Here is a 16,134-nt window from a genome sequence, read left to right on the forward strand (position 1 = left end):
TTTTTTTTAATTTCCAGATGATATATTACTAGGAATTGATTATTGATTTTTTTTTTATTTGTTTATAAAGTCATTTACATTTCCCAATATGAGGAAGGGGTATTACAGAGGGGCTACCCTTCACCTTGACAACCGCTTCACGCCCTCATGACCACTCTCTTCCCCGGCTACCCTTTCATTTTTTCTTCCCGTCAACCACTGTTCCCTATACCTTCCATCAACGTCCCGACTCTTCAAACCCCCGATTCCCGACCTAACCCCGTCCTCGGGGATCCTGTTCCGGGGACACCCTCCCATTACAGAGGTTTGTGTCACATTTTTCTCTTTACTCGGATCCCTCAGATAAATTGGAAAAATCTGTCACTGTGTGTGTATGACTTTATCACACGATATAACCTCCATAGTTGAAGTAAATATAGCTCATACTTGACTCAATTTAACTCAGTATGAACCTCCATCGAGGCTTGTTATTTCTAAGAATATTAATTCTAAGACTGCTATTTCACCTCAAATAAGCGCAATTATATTACATCACATTTTACTTCTGTATGCCCTGATCTGACACGATAGTGACAGGGGCATATAGATTTACCCTGGTCCGTCCGTTCTGATCTTGGTTAAAGGTTTGCGTTTAGGTCCATATCTCAGAAACTAGACATGGTATAGCATTGATACTTCACATGTGAATTGGTCTTGGTATTCAATATAAAATAAGATTGTGGTATCTCATATAGTCCAGTCATTCTAGCCAAAAATATAGCGTAACCTCAAACTAATTGCAACAGAAATGTTTTTGTTTTCAAACGGTGAGTCAAGGGATGCTCTAGCGTATATAAAAAATCGAGAGCACAAAACAAAGGGGAAACGTGTATTTTGGGGGCAAAATCGTACATTTTGATAAAAACTCACCGAAAACCGGGATTTATCTTCACACATGAAAGAAATAAAAGAAACACAATTGCTATAATTATCGGGAACAGTGTTAACATTCACAAACTACTTTATTCATACCAAAATTTCAAAGAATTGATTTTTCATCAGGCGTAAAGCCTTATTTTGGAAGAAAAATCGATGAAAATGAGAGGAGTTAATATGAAATTCGTAAACATTGATTCTGGCACAAAATGAGATACTATTTATATGAGACAGTTAAAGAAGTGATAAGTTATTCATAAAAATTATTTAATAATTTGAGATTTTAAAATCATGAGTGTATCAGTGGGGAATTTAAGGGGTCTCAGCCCCCCCCCCCCCCCCGACCGGTTTAAATTTTCAAAATTAAGGTACATCATGGTCTTTTCTTTAGAAAATTGTAAACGATAAAAGACGCAATAATTTCTTCCACTCTCGGAGAAATGAATGACAAAATGTTTTGATTTATTTAATTACTTTTATTGGGAAAACTTGCATCCCCCCCCCAAAAAAAAACCCCTTAAAATTTGTGTCATTTTATTAATTTCACTCTTATCCTAAATGACAGAAAATAGTAAAAATAACTACTTCTAAGGAGACATATTTCAAGCCCTGTAAAATCCATGCAGGAGTTCAAGGCGGCCCCCAGACCCCCTGCCTCATAAACTTGCCCCCCCCCCCTCCCTCCCTAACTGCAATTCCTGGATCCGCCCCTGTGTATGATCCCGTAATCGTGTTTGCTCTGTTCGTTTGTTTGTCAGTCCGCAAAATGTTTAACTTTGGCCATAACATTTGAATGGTAAATGACAATATTTTCATATTTAATATGTGTATTCTTTGTGACAAAGCCTCTAGATGGTACCAACCATTTTGACATTGTAACCTTGATAATTGACCTACTTTTCTTGACCTTGGAAAAAAACTTGCTTAGGGTGTTGGGATTTGCTTACAAGTTAGAAAATTCACGCTACATGTTTAGTGATAAATTGAATCGGGTGCATCAAATTAGCCGGGACGAGGGTATTGTTTTTGACAATTCCTCATTTCTTTCTCTACAAATATCTATAAGTTTCTTTGAGAAATCAGTTCGGATAGAAAAGCCATCAACGCCACGTTTCCTATCAGAAAATTTGCACAAAATATACAGTTTTTGTCGAAGTGAAAAGTAGGTGTTGTTGAGCGAAGACCGCGACTTGATTATTCATGATTAAGACTTGTAAATTTAAACACCAAATTTCCTTCTTTTTTAAAAAATATTATTGTGTTGGGATTACTGTAGTCACGGCGACATTTTTGATGCACTCTTTTGCCACGCATTGTTACAGTAAGTCAGTAATTATAGTGACATACATCATATCGTATAAATGCGAATTCAAAACACCCGATCCATCGGATCTATATGTCACTGTGATAAAGAAATAATAGCAATACAAAGACAATAATTACGCCTAGTGTTTTCTGTAAATCAAAAAATGTCTGTAAATATAAGCGGAATGTATAAACTGGGTGGTTTGCTGAGAGGAATTTGTTAATAAAAAATAATACAATCTAAGTTGATATACACAATGTGGGGTACAAGTAGTAAATAATCTGTTCTGAGATTTAAGTATGCAGTACAAGGTAGTAAAACGTGAATCTCATCTTCTACACAATCTGTTAAAAGTGATTTATTGTATATTGTTTAACGTCCCTCTCGAGAATATTTCACTCATATGGAGACATCACCATTACCGGTGAAAGGCTGCAAAATATAGACCTATATACTCGGTGATTATGGCCTTTGAGCATGGAGGGATCTTTATCATACCACACCTGCTGTGACACGGGGCCTCAATTTTTTCGGTTTCATCCGAAGGGAATTCTAATTGGAAGTATACTACATCTTCATAGTGCAAGTAAAGATCTTAGATATTTTGGAATGCTCGTGGAAAATTAATTTTCGGCTCTAAAATTTGATTTAATATCTCTATATAAACATAACTTAATATTTGATTTACTTTTACATGTACTAGCCACTACTTCTTATAGTTATGAAGCAACTTGTTCTGAAATCACCAGTGTCACACAATAGTAACCTATTTTATATTTCCTTTAGAATTTAAAGATTCAGATAATGACTTCATTTGTGAAGTCTAGTAGTTAGACTTATTATATTGATTCACACATGTTTAGTAATGTTGTCCATTGATATTAGACGATTCTAGTATCGTATAGTTTATACAGTGTCAGCGTTAAGGATTCTTCCATCCGAATTCGTCATACATGTAGTGCAGGTAAAGGAATGAATCTGTGATAATGACGAAGTTCGCAATTCTGAACCATCTCAATGTTGTGGTAATTTCGGAGACCCCATACTACACTACAATAATTCAAAACGAGCTACACAAATTAAGAAAAGTTTTTCGAAGTGGATATTCCTATGTCTTTGTAAAAACGAATTTTCGAGACAATGGAGTCATTTCTGACGGCACTGGTCCTGTTCACAATATATTGACTATCACCAAGAGATGTATTGCAAATTCAAGTGTTCTATCACTACCTGAAAATTAAAAAGTCGATGCAATTCACTTGTGAGGGACAAATAACCAATGCTTGAAAAACATTTGATTTTACTAAATCAGCTGGAAATTATTCTCATGTATGTACAATTAGAAGCTAAGTTCAAGGCCGCTCGTGTCATGGCCGTATCAAACCTAGGCTGCCATTACTATTTCATCAAACACTCGACATTTCGAAGTGAAAATCACGGGTCTTTCGAATATGACCTTAAAAACGGAGATCTCGTGTCGCGACAGACGTTGGCACGTTAAAGAATCATTACAAGTGGTATTTCACCTACAAACAAACATTATATAAACGTTTGAAGGAATATTAATTGATAAGAGATACGTTTTTGTTGTACCTATGTTTTTGCGACATTTAACGCTAAACATTATCAACTAATGGCAAAAACTGCTTTCCATACTTTTGTGTTTGTTGTTAGCGAGGGCTTACATATTGATATGATATTTTTGTTTTGGAGAGAAGTTAGACTCCAATATTTTATATTTTTCAAATTGAAGTTCTTTGAATATATGATCACTTGGTTTTAGATGCTTTGGAACCGATGTCTGTAAGAATCAGACATAATATGGATAGTATACATAGAATATCGTATAACGTTGAACTTCATTAGGCCTAATTAGCTTTTATACAAAGTCATTTTTTTCGTATGAAAATGTAATTAGTGGTGAAAAATTAGCACGTCTGAAACAAACTAGTATTTTAGAGGATAAAATTGACTTACCAGTATATATGCAGTATTACAAAGAACGTCCACTACAAGTTTCGCAAAAACCATTTCTGTTGCAATTAGTTTGAGGTAAAACAGTAGAATGACTGGACTAATAGCTCATATTTTATTTCATGCTTATTTACCACCGGGTCAAGATCTATGACTACCTAAAGTTCCTATTTCGCAGGATTTATATAATTGTTAACAATGTTGAATTCACTATGAATAAGGTCACCTTGACATATATTTTCTGCTTGCGTTTAATTTAATGGTGAATGTCCACTTTAAGGTCGACAAAATGGTATGACTTTGATATTTGTTAGGAAATGTAATATTTATAAAGCTAGTCTATATTGAATATGTAATAAAATATAGCAATTACAATGATATTTAGATATTATGTAAACCACAGGCTGGCAGCATCAGGGGGTCGGGCGTTCCTCGTCGTTCCCTGCTAGATGACTCTTCGGTGGCCTTTGATAGTTTTAATGGTTGAGTTGTTGTCTCTAAAGTCTTTGAATACTAGTATTCCCCATTTCCGTTTCTGTCCTATTGTATAAAACCGTGTCTCATATACACAATTTTATACCCCACTCAACTAGCATGGGGTATATTTTAATACACCTGTCCGTCCGTCCGTCATCATCAGTTCCGTCCATTCGAAATTTCCGTCACAATTTTCTCAGCTCCCACTGAACGGATTGATTTCAAATTTTGGTATGCAGCTTCCTGTGTATGGCCGAGGCCATCCTTAAAATTTTTTTGGTTTGATGTTTATTTTCTTTAAAAAAAAATGCATGTATAGGAAGGTAGGTGAATGATTTTTTTTCTGAAAAAAGTTAAAAAGTTCCTTCCTGTCTTGGAAAAGAGGAAACCAACCTTTTAGTAGGTAGGGTTTTAAATGAGTCGATCGATAAACAGCAAACGAGCAATTTTCTATGGTTTTGTCGCTCTCTGATATCAACTTCCTGTTCTACAGAACTTTTGAATTTTTATACACCACCACACGTAGTGTCGAGGTACTAGTACTATGTGATGACCACCACACGTAGTGAGGTACTAGTACTATCTGATGACCACCACACGTAGTGAGGTACTAGTACTATGTGATGACCACCACACGTAGTGAGGTACTAGTACTATGTGATGACCACCACACGTAGTGAGGTACTAGTACTATGTGATGACCACCACATGTAGTGTCGAGGTACTAGTACTATGTGATGACCACCACACGTAGTGAGGTACTAGTACTATGTGATGACCACCACACGTAGTGAGGTACTAGTACTATGTGATGACCACCACACGTAGTGAGGTACTAGTACTATGTGATGACCACCACACGTAGTGTTGAGGTACTAGTACTTTGTGATGACCACCACACGTAGTGAGGTACTAGTACTATGTGATGACCACCACACGTAGTGAGGTACTAGTACTATGTGATGACCACCACACGTAGTGATGTACTAGTACTATGTGATGACCACCACACGTAGTGTCGAGGTACTAGTACTATGTGATAACCACCACACGTAGTGAGGTACTAGTACTATGTGATGACCACCACACGTAGTGAGGTACTAGTACTATGTAATGACCACCACACGTAGTGTCGAGGTACTAGTACTATGTGATAACCACCACACGTAGTGAGGTACTAGTACTATGTGATGACCACCACACGTAGTGAGGTACTAGTACTATGTGATGACCACCACACGTAGTGATGTACTAGTACTATGTGATGACCACCACACGTAGTGAGGTACTAGTACTATGTGATGACCACCACACGTAGTGAGGTACTAGTACTATGTGATGACCACCACACGTAGTGAGGTACTAGTACTATGTGATGACCACCACACGTAGTGAGGTACTAGTACTATGTGATGACCACCACACGTAGTGAGGTACTAGTACTATCTGATGACCACCACACGTAGTGAGGTACTAGTACTATGTGATGACCACCACACGTAGTGAGGTACTAGTACTATGTGATGACCACCACACGTAGTGAGGTACTAGTACTATGTGATGACCACCACACGTAGTGAGGTACTAGTACTATGTGATGACCACCATACGTAGTGAGGTACTAGTACTATGTGATGTCCTCCGAAAAAATAAACAGTTAAGTGTCCGTCTGTCTCTCTGTTCGTCCACCCCCCCCCCACAGGTTTAAGATGATAACTTTAGAACGGATCAACGAATATATTTCTGAAACTTTGCACAGTTGTTTAGTACTATTTAATACAAGTTAAGTTCAATTTTCAGCTTTAAAACAGTAACACCTTTCTTGTAGATTAATTGGTGGCAAGATGAGGCGTTTAAATGCATCATGGTTGAAAGAAAACCCATGGATGCGATATTCTACGGCTAAAGATGCAATATACTGTGCTTGTTGTACAAGTTTTGGAAAACGAGAATCTAAAGCAAAAACATTTAGCTTATCCTCTCCCGTGACGGACTGGTCAAACTTGTCAAACTTTGTAAAGAGACACCTACAGGATGAGTCCCCTCACCATGACTTTGTTGGACAAGGACAAGCTTTTCTTCATGTAGCGAATTCAAAATCAAAGTCTATAGCTTCTTCGCTTTCGTCCCTTCATGATGAAACTGTAGCAAAAACCCGTCATATTCTTTCAAAGATAATCGATGTTATAGTTCTTTGTGGGAATCAGAATTTGCCACTTCGCGGTCACACTGAAGAGAAGAGTAATTTTAAGGCAACGTTGAAAACCATTGCTAAATCTGATAAAGTCTTGGCCAAGCATTTTGGAAACTGCAACTCTAGTGAAATACACGTCCCCTGAGATTCAGAATGAGCTAATTGAAATATGTGCTGAGCAAACTTTTAACCACCTCAAGGATCTGTGTTATAAATCTCCTTTCCTGGCGATCATAGCAGATGAAACCACCGATAAGGCAACACAAACACAGCTCTCAGTTTGTACGAGGTACATGTATTTAGAAACTGTAGATACAGATGTAAATGCAAACGAAATCTTTCTTGGATTTTTGCAAGCTAAAAGTACAAAGGGAGAGGCCATTGCTGATTTACTCGTCGATTTTATGAATGAAAATGATTTAGGTCTTGAAAAGCTGAGAGCCCAGGGTTATGATGGGGCTAGTCACATGTCGGGTAGAATAAATGGAGTTCAAGCACTCGTCAGAAACCATGCACCCGATGCCGTACATGTACATTGTAAGGCGCATTGTTTGAACCTGGCGATCGTACATAGCTGTAAGGAGCCTATAGTCAGGACCATGATGGCAACAGTCCAAGAAATAGCCTTTGCTTTTGATTACTCAGCAAAACGATTACAATCGTTCTTGGATGAACTCGACCGAAATGAAGCTGCAAAAGAAGCTCTGGACAAAAAAAAAAAAAAACTGAAAAAAACTTTGCGAAACGAGATGGTTTAGTCGATCCGATGCGTTGCCAGTCTTTAAGCTGGCTTTTGATGTAGTAGTCGATACCTTGGAACATCTTCAACACAATCATGATGACAAAGCCAGGATGTTCAAAGCTGCGATCCTTCGATTTGACCTTATTATTGGGTTGATCGTTTGTCAACACATCTCCACGATGTTGTGCCTTTATCAGGCTTTCTACAAGATTCCAGTTGTGATATGTTATCTGCAATAGATGAATGTCGAGTAGTAATATCTAAGCTAGAACGAAAGAGAGAGGATGACGCGGTCTTGGAATCTCTCTTTAAAGAGGCAACAGAAATTGCTGATAAACACGACGTTGAGCCATCGTTTCCACGAAGGGCTGGTCACCAGCAGCACCGTGCGAATGTTCCTGCAGACAATCCATCTGATTATTGGCGAAGGGCTCTTTATTATGTATTTCTGGACCATCTTTTGGGCGAGCTCAGACAGAGACTTATTGTTTCAGAGCCCAGATTTCTTGCTAACTTCTTGCTGCCTGTCAAAGTTACAAGACATCAAGAAGAAGAAGACAAACTTGCTGAAATTTTCAATGCCTACAAAACGGATATTCCTGGAGATTTTGATTTCTTCAAAACGGAAGTTGATCGTTGGATCTTGCGCTGGAGCTTGGCGAAGCAAAAACCTTTCACTTTATGTCATACTTTTGTCTGACCGCGAAGGAGTTGTACCCATGTATGTGGAATGTGCTTCTCACGATGCCTGTAGCAACAGCAACAGCTGAAAGATCATTCAGTGTGTTACGTCGGGTGAAAACATAGTTGCGAACGACGATGTATCAGGAGCGACTCTCAGCATTGGGGTTGATGCACATTCACCGGGAAGTTCCTATAAATGTAGAGAAAGTAATTGACAGTTTTGCATCACGCAAAGGCAGGAAGATGGCCCTCCTTTACTAGACTGACAAGAACTGTAAACTCTTCTGAAACCAGTAAAGAGGTTGATTGATATCTGCATGATGTGTTTTACTTCATTTGCATGTTTTGATACCAAAAGTTGATACTTGTAGTTCATTGATCTATAATACACAAAGAGCAAGGTACATTAAGGCCCAAATTTCGCAACAAAATTAAGATAAATTTAAAATGTGGTTTCACTTCGTTTAATCATTATGATTATGCACAAGGGCATTGGCCCTGATGATACATGTGGAAATTAGTGACGTAATATGTTCTGTGACGTCATTTTCCTTATCTCCGATTGACATGATTTACCGAAATCGCCGAAATTAGCCGTTTTTTATGTCTTTGAAAGCATTTTTAAGATCGAGCACATGCAACAACCACAAAGATATTTTGTGTACAAATTAATCATGTTGAAAGTCAGTAATGAGCAAAATTTCGACTTGGTTGGTAAATGAGCAGACTATTAAATTTAACGTTTAACCATTTCCCGCGTTCATCTGTAATACAAATCTCAAAGTTGATGGTGTTCATATATACAAGTGAATAAATAATATACATATGTACAGCATATTAAATTTTATAAGGCTCTACGTAGTTTGCATTGAAGAAGATAGTGTGTAATCAGAGAATTGGAATCTTCGACACAGATATTTCCGATTCCAATTTTATGTTTGATATAGATAAGCAATGATATCAACGCAATTAATGTAACACATGGAAAAGTTCAACCACATATTCTTTTTTATCATAGATGGTTTATGGTATGAATTATCCCTCTTAATTGGTGTGCATATACTGTGGTGGCTACAATGCGTATCTAAATAGATGTCTAAATACGCCTTGCCAGTCATAATATTCTAACGTACATGTAGGCTAATTATAACCTATTGGGTATGTTGCATGTGTAATTTCAAATGCTATTCTAATATTGTATTAAGCATTATGTCAGACACATCTAATGATTGTCCATTTGAATTAAAAACCCACTCATGATACATAATGCGTTTGTTATTAAGTAAAAATTTTATTATGGCTTTGGCCTGGCTTTAAAAAAAATGCACGTCTGCAACCGAATGCAATCTTTGTTTATAAAATAAAAAGTTTAATAATATCGGAAATGAAAGCGCGATAACTTAATCGGTACCTTTATACCAGAGCATAATAGTGCGAGTTCGAATGCAAAATTCGGTTATATTTTCCCCGTAAAAATTTAATTAGTAGCAAGTCAAACATACAGAATTTAGAATTTTATATTTCGCATTGAAAAAACGTTTTAGCGACACTTTCGTGATTTAAGAAAATTCCCGCCGCCGACAGCTTATATTGCTTTAAATATATACTCATGAAAATCAATCCATTACAATATATTGTTCATTATTTACATGCTGAAGTACCTGTAGTTTTATGACAATCATGTTTCCTATCAAAACAATTCCAACTTCATCGATCTGTCGTTATATATTACAAAGTTGTCGAACTCATTTAGGAGAAGTTACTCCATGATATATATCGTAATGGAATATTCACATCTACCCTGCTATAAGGGTGAATGTTGGTAGTTGATAGATGAACGATGTAGTATTTAAATATCTAAATCAAAACTCATTTGTAAGCTAAAAGATAAAGTATACGTTTGTATTGTGTGTTCCAAGAGGACAAAACCCGGTGAACCCCGATCATTACATGTAAAAAAAAAAAAAAAAAAAAAAAATAAAAAAAAAAAATAGATAAACATTTCTTAAGAAAACATTTCTAGTAGAAACGAACGATTCTGACTGCATTTGCAATCAATGTCAACAGATCTACAACTCTAATCGTTTCATACTTAAATTTTCGCAAGCATTCAGTATTACCATAAAGGGGGGGGGGGGGATAAATCAAAATTCGCATGTAAAATTTATGGAAAAACTACATTCTCAAAACAAATGAATGTGTGGGGCAAATTCCCCTGTTGCTACGTCGCTGTAATAATTATTTGTTTATAAAATCGCCTTAAATTTGTCGATAACTGACGCACGTGTTCTGTGATATAGTCGTATTTTAAAATACATGATAGCTAGTCATTGGTTACTATTTTCATCATTAAATCGTGGAACTGGTGTTGAAGTATTAGAACGCGATTTTCACACATAATGAAAACTTTCTTTTCCTGCATTTACACTCTAACCATCCCACTCACCGTCGGTCACTTAGCATTTAGTGGTATGTGCACAAAACACCGCTTAATGACTATATCCGAATCATGTTCGTATCTAGAGTGGAGGTCCGGACACCCCCTCCCCTCTGGAATTAAAGTTGCATGTAATTTGTGCGCAAAGTAATGAGGACTAAACGAGAGCATAATATTATCATTTGTATAAAACTGGAACGATATTGTTTGATATCCTTTTCCCAATATACATAATTACCGGTGATTAATGTAAACATTCTAACCAAGCAGTATTCTTGGCTTTTTTCAATTTAAATTTCACTAGAAATCTTTGTGGAAATAATGTAAGTTCTCAACAAAGCACAGGAATTTGAATACAGCGCGGTAATAATATATCAATTTTAGCAAAGCATGATATTATGTAGCATTAAAGTTTGAACACTCGATATTTTCTTTGTTTAAACTTCAAATAATTCAAATAGCCGATGTTATAGAAATAAAGTAAAAGTATTGAACAATTGTCCAATGTGTTGTAATCGTACACTACCATTATTTGGAGACGGTAGTGAAATGAAGAATTCAAACATAACTCTCCGAAATTTCGCTGCAATTAGATATATGAAATACGTCAGTCGAATCACATATTCCCAGATCCATGGAAATCGTGCAGCATGCAGAAAGTATCCTGAGGCCTGTTCAGCAGAGCGAGCGCTCGCGATTGTTCGCGGGCGCTCGCTTCTGAACGGTAGAGTTCGCCAAAATGCTCGCGATCGCTCGCGAACCTGCTCCCAATGTAGTTCGCCTTGTAATCCAATATGGCGTCGAATGTGTTGATCAGTGGATCTTTCATTTTATTTTTGACGAAAGCTGCCCTCTGATAGCTTCTGTATATTCCGGAATGTCGAATTTGAACTTTATTTGCGTCGTACAGTTGACGGGGAAAGACAAGGGCTTTGAAAACAATAGTTTGCCTCTGAGAAATGACAAATTTTACCACTTTTTGTCTCTATGTAACATTTTTAGAATCCATAGTTACAAATAAGTGATTCGTCTGTCAAATCTCTTTATCGCCTGCTATCATCAATAACAATGGATCTTCGGACGATCGACCAAGCTTCAGATCGGATTCCAATATTAAGATTATATACATATAAGGTGTTAATTAAGCCTGTAAGCCTAACGATAAACGGAAGACTTTCTTTTAACAGCATTGAAAGACGATTTCCCCAAATATGAAGAGCCTATAGATACCCTGTATAGGCTTTATATAATTATATTATATTAATTATCTTTAAAAAGTTTTATTTCTCGTGTATCTACATTTTTTAGATCTTGTCTCAAGTACACGATCCTGTAGAAGAAAAAAAGATAAATTTTAAATACACAGATGATCGAATATATCCATTCATTGTGAAAGGTAATATATTTAAGCTCCAATTCATGTTCCACTAGTCCTTAGAAAAACCTAGCACAGAACATTCCGAAGAAATATGAGATATATTTCCCCCATTATTTCATACAATACATGTATATGTACTTTATGAAATGGTACGCAAGAGAATGTCTAATTCACAGTGGTAAATTATGTGAATTTTACATGATCAAGTACACGGAAATTTAAGTCAACACAACGGAAATATCAAACGAGTACGGTGGTATATTAAGGACACAGTATTTTTATTTTTTCAAAGATACTAGGCAAAAATTATCTCGTGCGCACGACATAATATCTCGTGCGCACGAAATATTATCTCGTGTGCACGACATAATATCTCGTGCACACGACATAATATCTCGTGCGCACGACATAATATCTCGTGCGCACGACTTATTATCTCGTGCACACGACATAATATCTCGTACGCACGACTTATTATCTCGTGCGCACGACTTATTATCTCGTGCGCACGACATAATATCTCGTGCGCACGACATAATATCTCGTGCGCACGACTTCTTATCTCGTGCGCACGACTTATTATCTCGTGCGCACGACATAATATCTCGTGCGCACGACTTATTAACTGTTGATTCATGCAAAAATCGGGAAAGGGGGGGGGGGCACTTTACTACTTCTTCAGCATCATATGTATGGCGTTTCCTAATTATAATAATTTTACAGGGGTTCATGTTTTCCAGGGGGATCCAAGGTCATTTTTTAGTTACTTTACTATGTACATTTGATAACTTCGCAAATTCCAGGGGAGGGGGAGGGGGGGATCGATTGGATCGACCCCCCCCCCTCTAGATCCGCACATGGCCGGAATCATTCAAATGGGATTTTTTTTCTTTTTTTTATTTGGGAGTTTTTTTAATGCATACAGTGTAAGACTTGCCTAATACACCATTTATAGGCGGATTCAGGAATTACTGAAGAGGGCATGCTTTGTACACGGACACAATAGATATGTCGAAGTTCAAATTTTATTAGAATACAAATTGGATGTTTGTGAATGCTAAGATATTAATGGTAGGTACATCGACAGGGATGTTAGGACAACGAACACCAATGGACGGGTGTTCCCCTTCTAATACAAAGAAAAATAAATATTTTTCATTCATAATTTCTGGCGTTTTGGGCAATAATTTCTTAATTAATCGCTTTTTTCTTTGTAAGATAACAACTAAGATAATCCCCCTCTTCGTAAATTTATGGAAAATACCAAGAAAATTATGTAAATAATGCTAATCTTATGAGTGTTCTGTAGAAGCAATGACGATAGGATGTACCAAGAAGTTTAAAAAAAAAAACGGTTTCGAAAGATGATGACAATTGGGAGCGATGTTTACATAGTGAAGTCTTAATATGATTGAATGGCGTACATGTAATAATGAAATATTATAATACATCTGTAAAATGTGAAAATAGCTTAAGTTTTCACATTTTGCATATAGTTTACAATGTATTTTTTAGTTTATATATGTAGACTTTGTAGCATCTCTTTCGAAAAAGCGAAAATGACTCCTGATTTTTTTTAACTACACACACACTTTGCTGATTTTCATCAATGAATTTCGTATTTCTCGCGAGGACTTCTTTCACAGTTGGATTAATAACCCGTTGATCTTTTTTAACATGTGGCATTTTTTTTATTCAAGAAAGGGGGCCTATCCCAAGAGACCTCCACCTTCTGGATCCAACAACGATCATTGCATATCTGGAAGTCGTCCGACTGAGGGGAGCTATTCCAATCTAATTGCTAGTACCTTTCCCTCTGTGATTGTCCATTTCATATTTTCGATTTCACCTACATAACCGTTAGACCAGTCAGTTTCGATCTAATTTGGTACATGCAATTTGTCCTCAGTAACTAAACATTAATACTTTCTTTATAACAGTATGCTAGTGCTCTTATGCATTTGCATCTTTACATACAGGTTTTCCCCATTCATTGTGTGAGAGAGAGAGTGGTTGTGTGTGCGAGGGTGTGTGTGTGTGTTAAAAACTGCGCTGAATATGGTGTATATGAACAAGGTAATTATCCTTGTGTTGTATACTTTCAATTTATAATACGGTCACAAGAGGAAATTACATCATCGTTATGTGGAAACTTTACAGCCACATACAATTTAAGTAGAAATAGTGAGAAATGACCAGTGACCCAGGAGCAGGATTGACCAATAATGGCTTATAAAAATTTATTACAAGTTATTGGTATTTATTGAAATCGTTTGAATTGGGTAAGCATTGTATATAACCTATAAAAACCTTCGTTGGAAACCCACGGGAAGTCTCGTACACGTGAGCCAACACATTGAACTTTTCTCATTTTAATGAATTATCCACCAATGAGAAAGTGAAACTCGGTATGAAAACGAAGATCATGTTATGAAATAAAGCAGTTGTTTAAGATAAATCCGTAAGAATTAACACGATTGGAGAAATTTCCTTTACAAAAGTGTGAAGAAGCCAATCGGATTAGGGCATAAATTAATCATAAGAACAAGAAAAATTTAATGAGTTGGCATCGCCTTTTGTCTTTTCTTCAATTTGAAGCCCTATGACAACTTATTAATTTCATTTCCTTTCATATTTCTCTTTTTTATACTAGTATCTCTTGATATCGATAAAAATCTCATAAACATGTATGATATCAGTCTGCAATTATCCATAACGCACTATCTATCAATCACTTAATCAATTTTATTGATACATTGGCTGATTTAATTCTATATCAGTACAACAACCTCCACAGTTTTTCTTTTAGTTTTCCATATAGTTCCCGGCCAGATGAAGCACAGTCTGGCATTTGCCAGCCATTTTCTTCCATCAGAATGCAACAAATACTATCGAAATCCGGATCATTTGTATTTAAATTAGGGTGGTTAAAAGTACACTCATTTTTACATGTATTTAAAAACCGATCATTAGACAGCCACAAATAATCCCTGGTGCCGTAATCTTCTGGTGACGTGTACATTATAACTGGACGTCCATGGAGTACGTGCTCGTTTCTTGACCTTCGAATCGGATGCAAATTCCAAAGAAGCTGGATGTCGTTCAATTCCTACTGATAAAAACACATAAGAATACGAGATAATAAGTCGTGCGCACGAGATAATAAGTCGTGCGCACGAGATATTATGTCGTGCACACGAGATATTATGTCGTGCGCACGAGATGTTATGTCGTGCGCACGAGTTAATAAGTCGTGCGCACGAGATATTATGTCGTGCACACGAGATGTTATGTCGTGCGCACGAGATGTTATGTCGTGCGCACGAGATGGTATGTCGTGCGCACGAGATAATAAGTCGTGTGCACGAGATAATAAGTCGTGCGCACGAGATATTATGTCGTGCGCATGAGATAATAAGTCGTGCGCACGAGATAATAAGTCGTGCGCACGAGATAATTTTTGCCTAGTATCTTTGAAAAAAAATTCTGTGTCCTAAATATACCACCGTAAACGAGTAAGTAACACCTGATAGTATTTTGGCGGTCGAAAAGTTTTTGACTGAAAATCAAAAAAACATGCCAGTGTTCTCTGCTTCTATCGCACGCAGAACTATCATTTTATATTTATATAGATTTGTTACTGAGAATTGTGACAATTATTGATATGAAATTTTCATTGTGTTGACTTTCGTATAATAGCTATTTTAATGCCAATGTCACGCCTGATTCGCAACGGTGTAATTGAAGACCTACTCTACAAGAATGTAGGCTATATACATTAACACATATGAGTAATATGATTTGGTTTTCTGATTAAGCATGTCGCAAATGTCTAGAAAACAATTTTAAAAAGTACTTTTAGAGCTTGGCGTGGAGAAAAATATAATGTAACAATTTATTAATCTTTAATCAATTATTCATATCTTATTGAACAATTTTTGAAATATTGCTTTCAATCCAATTTTTAAAAAAAAATCGGTTCTATGATCGCTACACCAAAAACAATATAATTTTAATTAGATTAAGT

Source organism: Ostrea edulis, chromosome 7 (assembly GCF_947568905.1).
Source record: "Ostrea edulis chromosome 7, xbOstEdul1.1, whole genome shotgun sequence".
Lineage (NCBI taxonomy): Eukaryota > Metazoa > Mollusca > Bivalvia > Ostreida > Ostreidae > Ostrea > Ostrea edulis.